Here is a 12533-nt window from a genome sequence, read left to right as displayed (position 1 = left end):
CCCGCAAGCCAGCCCGGCCTCCAGAGGTGATTTTGTTCTCCTTTCCGGAAAAATCTCCACTTGGCCCTTCACTCACCCCGTCTCAGTTTGCTGACGTTGCTGGTATTTTGGTCCTGGTACCAAGGGTATATTTACTTTATCAACTTTTCTAGGAGTCGTTTTCCATGTTTAAAAAAAACCCTGAAATTCCTTCATGTACACAAATAGTGTTTGTGCCGACCTTATGTTTCTACTTTTCAATATTCAAAACACATCTCTTTTAGAGCCTGTTTCAAGATGGGGAAGAAATGAGTGTGTGTGTGTGTGTGTGTGTGTGTGTGTGTGTATTTGCATATTTCATTCCCCAGATGTTCCTGTTCCTTTAAATCACCCTGGCACTCGTAAAGGAAAGAAAAAATAACCCAAATTCCTAATTCTTATAAACATAGAAGAAAGATGATTGAAAAACCACTCCTGGCTTACTGCTGATTTAACATATGAAAATCAGCAACTTACAAATTAGTAAAGATACACCACAGAAGTCTTTAAAGCAGTTTTTCTGGAAGAATTCACTAGCCTTTTATTGGTACCGAAATGAAAGTTCTTCTGTTCTTGTGTTGGGGGGAAGGGAGCGAGGTAGGTAGGAGGTCTTGAAACATACATAGCATTCCTTGTAAAGTCTCCAGCTAAACTGCCTTTGGGGAATTTTCTTCATATAGACCAAATAAAATCCAGAGGATTAACTTGAAATGGGTATAATTTATTTACTCACTTTTATTTGATCATTCATTTGTAAAAATACTAATTTGGGCCTGTCAGGTCCACTGGTACTGTGAATAATGCAAAAAATATCTGATAGAGATCTTGCCTTAAAGAAGTTCAAATCTAGCAAGAAAAGGCATGTAAACCACGAAGGAGATGCAACATCAATGATAAATGTCATAAGACAGAGCCAGTATAGTTGAGTCTGGCCACATGGAGAGAAAATAAAGATTTTAAAGCTATTCATCCTGTTTTCTATCCTGGTTAAGTTGATAGAAACTCAGATTTCCCCCTTTAAAATAAGACCTCACCCCCCCCCACCCAGCACCTTTGGCCTGTACCCCAGTTCTGTATGCATAAATAAATAAATCTTTCAAAAAGAAAAAAATTAAAACCTCATCAGAGTATTTAAGGATTCCCTTACTTCAAATTGTGTAAGTGTGAAGTACTTTGTAAATTGCAAAGTGCCACACAAATACACACAAATATTTATTTAACTTAAAATTTTTTGGAAAACATAGATTGGTGGGACCTATAATTTCTATTTTTTATTTCTGAGGGACTGCTGAGTTAAGGTTTCTAAAGACCATAAAGAAATGAGCATAAAGGACAACAGCCCCCCTGTGTAGGAATGTCTCCAGCCCACGCCCAGGCTTCAGTGGTATTTGCGCGGGTATCTGGGGACCTGTGTCCTGTTTGTAGCTCTCCTCCCTCCTGCAAAGACTGATGACCCTGAGGGCCAAGAGCCATTGATGGAATGACCAGGAGGTCCCAAGAGGGCCCTGTTCCCCATATCCTTTGTAACTGGGGAAACTACATTGACTGGGAGATTTTGACCACTGAGGGCTGTGTTTCCATAGAACAGAGAGTGTGATCTTTACAGTCTGCAAGTAGAGTTGGGGGGGGGAAAGAAGAAACAGGTGACCACGAGACTGGTAGCCCATGGCAGTACCTGCAATCAACATTCCAGCAGCAGCTTATGACAGCAGGGACCTGGGTCTGTAAAGACAGTGCTCAGTGGGTTTGTCCACACAGTCCAAAGATCACCATAGAAAATTTAGAGGAAGAAAAGAGATTGTAGTCCTGGACCTACCACTAATCTAAACTCCAAATTGCCTGACAGTCACCACAAAGCAGTGAAATTCTAAGAAAACTGAGCTGAAATCACCAAGATAAAGCTCTTTACATAGAAGAAAATAGTATATGTGTGCTGTATATATAGATACATATGTAAGCTTATATATTCATAAAATATAAGTGTATACAAATGTGTTTATATATTATGGAGAGGAATATGATTCTAGGTACATAATATTCACTTGCAGAGAACTATATCCTAATGTGAGTCAAAAAGAAAACTTTCTTACTAAAGTTTATGCAAGAGTATATAAACACAGTTTCCCTTTCAACAATAGAAACATGGAGAAATGCACAATGTTTAAAGTATTCTTTCAGCGTCTTGCTTGTTGTGGACTGTGAATAAAGACCTCATGGAAGCATTGCAGACAGGATAAAGATTAATGACTTTACTTTTCTTCTTTATTAGGTCAAGAAACTATAGATTTGTGGCTTCTATATGCTAGATACTAGAGAATTTACTGAATATTGTTGCTGAATTCTTCAAACAACTAATACTTAAAGACTATTAGCAGTGCAAGTTAAAGACAGATATAAATAAAACTCCTTGTAATATAATTAAGGAGATGATGATGATAATGAAGAGGCATGAAAATTTTCAAGGACAATTAGCCAAAAGGCAGTGTTTCAAATAATTCACTGAGCCTTAGAATCATGGGGCAGCATATTTAAAAATCAAGTTCCTTGCCTGCTCCCAGAAATTCTGATTTACTAGGTAAATCCTGATTTACTGGTGTGGCCCAGAAAGCTGCAATTTATCAAGCGACCATGGGGTCAGAGCAAGAGAGCTGGAAAACAACAGTACTTTCCTCTAGGGTCCCCTAGAGCCTGTCCTCACCTGGGTGGGTCACTTTAGATGATTCTAAGGCTCTAGAAACTGTCCTACAAGAAAACAAAAATCTGTACCGGATCGATCATAATTTCAAAATAATCACAGTTAGCCTGATCTCTTTGAATTCCAGTGTTTCCTTCCATCGTTGATCCCTTGAGATTACTGAGGGCCTTTTAACACCCCCAGAGTATTATGTCCCCACAGTTTTGCCTGCCCTGTGGCTGGTGATTCTAAGCCAATGCCCCAAGGGGAAGTCCTATGGCAAGAGCACCATCAGAATGCAAAGTCTAGAAAAGCCACGTCTAAATAAAAAGACTCAGTTATTGGAAAGGTAAGAACAATGAAAAAAAAGAGGCTCCAAAAGAAAAGGAAAATTTAAGGAGAGTGTTGTGAATGTAAACCCCGAACAACTCCAGGTGTACCTCCCTGAGAGCCCGCAAACCTTGACCAAAACTCTTGGTGTAATCACGCTTGTTACTTTTACTTCATTTCAGTTACTTTGCATAACGTTATAGTGTTAGTAAGTATTGCAAAAGATTGAGTCTCCTTCTTCTACCCCTAATTTTGTCATTAAACAAATGACACAAACTAGAGATGACATTTAAGTAGAATAAAACAGCCTAATGGAGAGAAATGTCCAAATTTTACTAAAAGATGAAAAACATCCTTATGTTATAGAAATTCACTATTAACCTGAAGGAGTTGGAGGAGGAAGAAAGAAGATAGTGTAGCTGAAAGAGAATAAGACTGGATTTAAGTTATGTAATTATTATAATGCTAATTATTATAATGACAGTTATTAGCTGTATGAGCTTGTGGAACTTTTTTAACCTTTAGCTTCCTGTCTGTGAAATAGAAAGAATACCTCCCTCAAATGTTGTGGGATTCTAATGAGTTCGTTAATGTAAACCATTTATCACAATGACGGGTCCTTTTGATACTTTTTTCTGTGTTCCATCCGGTCTCTTAAGACAACTTGCTGTTGTGTGTGTGTGTGTGTGTGTGTGTGTGTGATAATCTTCATTTATTATTTTATTAGGGGAAAATGCTATACTTCTGAGAGACTGGTTACGCAAATAGGGATAAGCTTCAGGGGTTGACTTCTGGAAACTTCTGTCTAGTAAGAAAGCCCAACACAGATAGTTCATCCTGGAAACCCCAGGATGAACCAAGATGAACATGAGCCAGGACAGGGACATGTTTCCCCAGCAGTATTACAGGGCCAGGAGCTATCAAAAAGTGATGCCTCAGTGGAGTCCTGGCTGATGAGGAGAAACCTACAGGACATCTGTTGTCTTGCCTCTTACTTTCAGAAGGGACATTATGCCTTTCTTTGGGTAATTACTCTTCTGTTCGATCAATGTCGTGACTGCCAGTCACCTCTGCCACCATGCCTTAGGGCTGGCTTGTGTCTCAGAAACAGCCAATCATCAGGTCTCAACCACAGCCATAATGATTCATCTGAATGTCTCTCACAAAGTTTTCACAGTGGCACTGAAGGAGAGATTGTCTTTTTTCTTCTTCAGAATTAGTAACCTATATGGTGATGGCACATGGGAGATTTGGTGATGGGAAACCCAAGGGGATTGCAACTGAGATGGAAAAATGCACAATAATATGAAAAAATAAACTAAGATAATAATAACAATAAAAATAGTAACCTGAAGCAATATAAAGACTACCCACAATTTACCCATGTCCCTCACCCTTTCCTATGATTAGCTGAAGACCTGTAACTACAAAAGGAGAACATGAACTGTCACTCAAGGGGCTGAAAAAATATAGACTTGCGGATGTGAGACTCGCCGGTGTCCATGCCCGCAGGCGTGTATATAATGATCACTCCTGCATGTTAGTTTTTGTATACTGTAAAAATCAGCGAGGTAGAGAGGAGGCTAATATGAAGCTGTGAGGGTAAGAGAGAGCATAGGACCTAGGTGTGCGGTGTGTGCAGAAGGAACATCTCTCGTTGAAGTCCTGCTGGATTTCCCCCAGTTCCTTTGCACATGTTAGACCTGCTTGCACACATCGGGCCACAGCCTGAGTCTGCTGAGGGCGGGGGTCACCATCTAGGTTTCCAGACTGTGGTCATAACGTTCTCACGCCTCGTTTGTGCATTAGTTTCCTCTCTGAGCTCCAGCTTAACATTGGAACTGCAGAGTTCCCCAAATAACAGTCTGTCTATCAAAGCGCCTCCCCTTCTCCCTGCTTCCCTGCGAGGGCCACAGTTTGGGTTCCAGAGTGCATTCTTGGGTCCACTGACGAATAGTGCCACCCTGCTAGTGTGGAGAAGCCAGCATTGGCTCTGCTCCTCCTGCTCTAGTTCAACTCCTTGGATGGGATGGCTTGATTAGGTCAGGTTCCTGCTGTCCCTCCAGATTCCACCAATTCACCAGTGAACTTGGTTCAAAAAGGGCCCACTTTATAGCACAGAGAGATGGCCAGTGTAACTTTAACCTGACCAAGTCAGGATACTAGCCAGCAAGGCCTCTTCCATCAGCCATCTTTATACCTAGAAAACTCATCATTTTCAGCTGGATGCCAACTTCTTTGTGTTCTTAACCCTTTTTTTAAAAGATACATCGCCTGGATCCTCCTTGGTGGCACAGCGGGTTAAAGCTTGCCCTAAGTCAGCAGTGGGGGGCAACTGAAGCGAGTCCATCTAATTTCCACTGAAGTTCAGCCCAAAGCCTAGGAATCGCAAGCACCCATTTACTGTGGAAGAGAAGCGGGAGGGGAAAGATAAAAAGAACTGGTTGAAAAGTAATCAGACCCCTCAGTTCCTTGCCCTTCCCTACACAACTGGTTAACTGTCACTGCTAAAATTAGCATCATTCTGGACCAAAGAATCAAGTCAAGGCAGGGAAAATATACCCCAAACAAGGGAAACTGACATCACAGCCTCCTTGCTTAAGGTCTCTGAGAAGACAGCAGCCAGCTCCTTATCTTCCAGATGGAAGACTCGAAATGCATTCTGAACAGCCCGAGAAGAAACATTTAAAGATAGACAAGAAGTTCCAAATTACACCCCCAACATTACAGAAAACAAAAACAAAACAGAAGTCATCTATGCACTGAGAGTTCCTATTCCATGTTTCATTCTAGCAGTCCACCAACGGGCTGAGTCTAGCTTGCAGCCAGAGAATGGCCAATACTTACAGATTCCTGTTTATTCTATAGTTAACAAAGCTCCCTATGCTGGGGGTCAAAATTTCCAGGTCAGAATGATGGTAAATTAAGTTTCTTATAAACAATAAAGCTTCATTTTCTCTGTCCCAATCTTGTAAGTACAAAATTTTATGTAATATCTTCTCTTTTTCTTTCTAAATTTATTGCTGAGCAGTAACATCGTATTCAAATACTTGAAACTCACAACTTAACGTTAAGCAATACTAAACTTGTTGGATGCATTTTCCATAAGATGACTCTCAGTTGAATATAATGTTAAAGGGCTCTTATGTTTCTAGATCTTTCTGCATTCTTATAAAGTGAACCTAACATTTTCCTTTGAACTCAATCTTTATACTTAAGAAAAGTGTCATAGATTATGATCAGGTTAATCATTCCCATTTTAACTGATTTAGTTGAGATCAGTACCTTTGAAGCAAAGGTGCAGATGAAAATCATTTCTTAAACATTTTTCAAATAATAATATCTTACAGTTGTACAACTTCATACATTCTTTCAAGCACGTTTCATTTCTATTTGGATGTCTTTCTATTATTTCCATTTCACTGTCCTTTAATAATATCTTCCCTTCTTGAGCCTTCCCTTGTTTGGGGTATATTTTCCCCCAAACAGGTAAGGAACAGACTGTGAACCTACAGCAGCCACTGCAACAGTTCAATCCTCGGTCAGGCAGGTGACCCACACGGCACAGCAGACCTCACCTGACCCACCCGCTGCTCCCCTCAGCAGTGGATTTCCATCAGTCTACCTGTTCTGTTCTCCACTCTGTCTCTGGTGAATCTTCTCACCTGCCCCTACCCCCCACCCGGGTACCTCTGGCCTGTACTCCAGTTCTTGTATGCCTATATATATCTTTTTTTTAAAAAAATCTTCCTTTCTTGACTTCCCTTTCCATTCCATTGGTAACATAATTCACTACCACTTGAACGTAAAAGACTCTTGCCTCTTTTTCACTCCATTGTCAATATCTTATAGTTAATGATTAATACCTAATTGGTTGGTAAGCTAGCCATCGATTGTGTCTTTGCAATATTTCACACATTTAACTTACCCATTTCCAACTCTATCACCACTTCTCTTTATTTGAACCTTTGTAATGATTTCCCAATTGGCCTTCCTCATCTATTTCTTCCTCCTTCTACCCATTCTATACTTTGTCATCACATTATCTTGTTAACATCACAATTATGTTGTATAAGGATCTCCAAAGGCTTTCATTACCCTCGGGATAAAACTTTCATTTGAAAATGGTAACACAAACTACACCTTTTGCTACTGAAACTATTCTCTCCACTTTCTGCTAAAAAAAAATCTTTTACAGTCCACCCCCACACTGTGGATTGCTGTTCTTCTGAAATCTCCTCTTAGGACTTCTCTTTCTTTCATGTGACCCAAACCCACTTTCTCTTTGAAGCTTCCTGAATACTCATACCACAGCAACCATAACTTGGGGATTCTCCTCAGTATCATTCATTTATATCATCACACACCACATTTTCTGGTTAGTTACAGCTTCCTATTTATTGATCTTGTCATGCAAATGACAAGATCATTAAGAGCCCAGAGGTTTGTCTGATCCTAGCAAAGTGTTGGTCACACGGTGTGTACTGATTATCCATCAATAACTGATGGAAAAGTATTTCTGGCTGATCCTTCCCGTTTCAATGTAGATACAGGACATGATAATAGGAAGAATCTACCCAATACCATTGATCTCTGCACATAAAAAATGGTTATGCACACAAAAAATGGTTATGATGTATAGTATATATATACACATATAATTTAAACTACATATAATAAAAATGTTATCTGAGTGTGTTTTATATCTTTTCAAATTATATCTGACAATTTTAATGTCAAAAGAAAGCACAGGGTTCCAGTTGAAAGGAAAAGGCTGAGAGGAGGGATGGACTCCCTGAGTCTGTTCCCAAGTTCTGTGACCGGAGGCAAGAAAGAAAGGCTTGAGGCAGAAAGGCTGAGCAAGCAGAGTTTATTGCTCCGGGACAGCAGCTGAGACGGAGCCCCTAGAGTGGGGTCCGCAGCTACTGCCAACTCAATAAGGGGGAAGGGTGTCCTATATAGGTCCTAAGCTCAGATTTCAAGGGGTGACTCATGGCTGTGTCCTTGATGTGAGGCCCAGTTCGTTATCACCTTCAGCTAGTCCCATCCCGGATGCAAGGTCAGTTTATTACCACTTTATCAAGCTTGGATGCAAGGCAAAATTCTTTACCGCCCTAATTCAGTCCTTGTCAGTAAATCTTTAGTCACTCCCAACACCAGTCCTACCTCTATCAGAGATCAACTATGTGACCTTGCACGTTAACTTTTTGATCCTCCACTGCCTGTTCTGTAAAATAAAGGGATGGACTCACTGGACTACCTGATCTCCAAAGGCCCAGCTCTCTGAGTCTGTAACTTTACATCTCTCTGGAGAGCACACATCATGCTCAAAATTAGGAGAGAAAACTTGCCGTTGGCTCCCTTCCCGGATTTGAAAACTGAACCACACAAAGTGAGCATAACCTATTCCACTCCCAGCCCTGCAGATTCTAAAAACAGTTTGGGAAACTAGTAGCAGCTGTGAACTTGGAGGGTTGTTCTTCCTCACCGGCTGGCTATGCCTTTTGGGGACATGCGTGGTGCCTTGTTCTCTCTCAGTCAGCCTCCTGGCGTCAGCGCATCTCTGCACCCAGGCTTCTAGGGGAGACTGAGCCCTCCTTTTGGAGATCCCTGACTGGGCCTCCACCCCACAATTCCTGCAGGTGGGGGAGGGGTGGGAGAAAGCCTTTCTTAAATTTAACATACCAAGGAGAGTGTGGTGAAAACTGGCCTCATTAACTAACTTGGCAAGATTTCTGAACCGTTTATTATCTTCAATTTTAACAGGAGGGACTTTTGTCTATTTTACAGTGGCAATAATCCTCTGAGATAGCTTTGTTATTTTTTTAATTTTCTCACCTTTAGGAGAGAAGACTGTTCTGGTAGTTGTCCTTTGACGTTAATTATGAAAGCTCAGTTGTGTTTCTTTTTTCCTCCAAAGTAACATATTTTGAGTTTGCAAAAATCCCTAGTTCATCTTTTGGCACAAGTTAGTTACACTATCTACAAAGCTGTCTGTCAAAACGGCAATAATACTAAACATCTTTAAAGAGTGCTAGCAAGTGTAAAACCCCCAAAGGCTCAACTTATACATGCAAAGCTTGGGGCAGAGGAGGAGGGAGGAAGGACATTCCTCTTAATTGTGGAATCCTTCCCACCACTGCTTACCGCTTACCGGGAGTGGGAACAAAGGAGCCAGTCAAATACTTCAGGCTTGAGATCACCCGACTGTCAGCCAGTCTTTGCTGAGACAGAGAATTTCTTGCTGTCATTGTCTTAAGTATTTAATTATTTAGTGACCTGCAGATTTCACTAAGGGATTTAAGGTTATTTATGAAATGCTTAAATAAAATTGAAATTAAGTGGATGTGGAAAGCAGACAAATGAAAATTACAGGTTGAAAGATAAAGTCAGAAACAAGGTTAAGACAGTATTTTTGTTTTTTCTTCATGTTTTACCACAAATATTGCCAATAACCATCCTGTGTAATTATCACAAAAATCTTATGTTACCAGTTCTTTACTAGTAGAATCTTCTCCAGGAGTTTCTCCTTCAAGTGGCCCAACTCAGCAGTGCCAGGGCCCTGCGTCTCTCGCTGATCTCCCTTGAGCTAATGATGCGGTTTGTCCATGATTAACTGGAGGGGTCACTGCATCAACAGAGCCAAGATTCCTGGGGTGAACTTCTTTAAATTCTAGAAGCCTCATTGTTCATTTTTCTGTCTTTATGATTGATTAACTGTCTCCAGATGGCCGGATGAATAGTGTGGTTTCTCCATGGCACCTCCCGGACTTGACCTCCAGCCTCTGCAGTGGTTACCTTGGGCAGCCAAGTATGTGCATCCTGCCAGACAGAGATTCAGTGGTTTTATTCATTTTTCTGGTTATGTCAGAAAAGAGCCTTTTCTGTCAGTGCCTTTGTTTCGAAGAGCAGTTGGGTGGTTTTGTGATTACACTGCAGTTTCTTCCAACAGTGTCAATACTCCTTTATATTTTTCCCAAGAATCTCATAACCAACACATTTTTAAAATATTAAAAATAATACTGACATTTTTAATCCAGAACATTTTCTTTAAAAGTTCAGTGTCAGTTAATCAATTTCCATAAAAACTAAATTTTCTCGGGCCCTCCCTGGTGGTGCAATGGGTAGGACACAGCACTGCAAGCTAGCTAGCGACAGCTGCTTCAGTGCAAGTTCCATCCCAGGCCCCGGAGGTGACCCACATGGTGCGGCAGACCTCTCCTGTCTCAACCGCTGCTCCCCTCAGCAGTGTACTTTGTCGATCTGCCTGTTCTGCTCCCCCTCTATCTCTGGTGAATCTTCTTACCCCCCTGCAGCTCTGGCTTGTACCCCAATTCTGTATGCATAAATAATCTTTAAAAAAAAAACTGAATTTTTTCTCTTTCACCAAGTTGTTCAGTCCACAAACTGGGCTGGAAGTGGAAAAGGTCACAGAGGAATTTCCTTAGAGAAGAGAGCATAAATGTTTCTACACCCTTTGATGAATCAGAGACAGAAAACTAGGGGCAGGGTGACAGCTCGTATACCAAAGAATTCCAGACTAAGAAAGAATGTTGTCCGGAGGCTAAAGATTTCAGAACTACATTTCCCGCCTCCAAGTTGGCCTTGGATAACATGTCAAGAGTAGAGCTTGGAAAGGGACAAAAAAATAGACCACAGCTCCTAGATTGTTTTTGATCTTTTTGGATATTGACACATAAAACACTATGTCTTGGTGAAACTGTACCATCCCTCTTTTTTTTTGCTGATGAGCACATCTCATATAAGATCTATCCTCAATCATTTTTTAAGCGTAGAATGTATAGGTATTAGCTACATGTGGTAGGCTTCACAGTAGGTTTGTAAAACATATATCTTCTTTGTATCTCCCTGATCCCACCTTGCTAGGGATTCCAGTTTTCAATTAAGTTCATCATAAAGATGGGAAGATTGAATTCTTTCCATCTGAGGCTCGTCATAATCATTCCTTGGAACTTCAGAGCTCTTAGGTAGAAATGTTCATTTGGATGTACTTTGTGAAAATTAACTAAAGAATTTCACACATTCCTATCTAAGTAGAAGCTCTCAGATCACTTCATGTATTTCCGCTCCCAATTCTAACACCCACCAGCTATGACTTTAGGAAAATATTTCATCTTTCAGTTTCCTCATGTGTAAAACAGTGATAAAAAATACCCACACCGTTAAAGGGGTTGGGAAAGAGCCCATGAAAATAGTGTACATGTGCCTTTAGCAGAGTTCTGAAAACATGGTATTCAATAAATGAGTCTAGGCTTCATTCCACAGTGGCTGATTTAAGTCAATTCATTTCTTTAAAATTTTAGTTTTGGGCCCTTCCTGGTAGCACAATAGGTTAGGATGCAGCACTATAAGTTAGCCGCAGCTGCTTCAGGGCGAGTTTGATCCCCGGCCCAGGAAGGCGATCCACATGGCTTGGCAGACCTCTCCTGATCTATCTGCTGCTCCCTCAGCAGTGTACTTCATCAATCTACCTGTCCTGCTCCCCACTATGACTCTGGGGACAGAGACAGAGACATGACCTTATAAAAAATCTTACATTATTCTCAGTCCTTACCAATAGGTGTGATAGATGTTTTATAAATACAGAAATTGAAGCTTAAAGCTATAAATTGACTGTGCCTCACCCAAACCCAAATCCATACATTGGACCCCTATGCCCACCTCCCCAACCCTCCCCCACTCCCTGTGATGATATCTGAAGGTGGCAGCTTTAGGAGTAAGTGGGTGGAAATGAGACCACTGGGGTGGAGTCCCCATGATGTGATCAGTGCCCTTTTAAAACATGGTAAAAACCAGGGTTATCTCTCCCATCCCCTCCCTCCCTTCCTCTCCTTAAATGAGGAAACAGCAAAAAAAGATGATCTGTAAACCAAGAACTAAACTGGCAGGCACCTTGATCTTGGACTTCCTATCTCCAGATCTGTGAGAAATTAGTTTCAGTTGTTTAAGTCATTGAATCTATGGTGTTATAGAAGCTCATATTAAATAGGACACTTTAAGATATGCTAAGCAAGGTCACCCAAGATCACACAGCTAGTGAACAGTTAAGCCCAAATTTGAATGAGTGTTTGGTATAAAAGACCACACTGCAACAGTCTCTAAGAGAAAAACTACTTGGATTTTTCCAGACAGAATGTTCCCCTGAATCCAGGGGTGGTATTTATGCATGGTATTAGCATATACAAGCCACTTAACTTCTCTGTGCTTTAGTTTCTTCATATGTAAATGGAGAGATATGAAGTGTTTTGGACAGGGCCTGGCATGTCATCAGTGTTGGCAATGTTGTTGTTATTGATTATTCTGGGTTTGACACAGATTGCTTAGGAGAGAGGAGGAAAGAGCAACCAGTAATGTACTTTTTAAAAGATTTTATTTATTTGTGCACCCAGAGATGGGGTACAGGCCAGAGGTGCAGGGGCAGTGAGAGGATTCACCAGAGACAGAGTGGGGAGCACAGGCAGATCCACCAAGGACACTGCTGAGGGGAGCA

This window comes from Condylura cristata, unplaced genomic scaffold (assembly GCF_000260355.1).
Source record: "Condylura cristata isolate star-nosed mole 26May11 unplaced genomic scaffold, ConCri1.0 scaffold00001, whole genome shotgun sequence".
Taxonomy (NCBI): Eukaryota; Metazoa; Chordata; class Mammalia; order Eulipotyphla; family Talpidae; genus Condylura; species Condylura cristata.
This window is presented reverse-complemented; position numbering follows the sequence as displayed.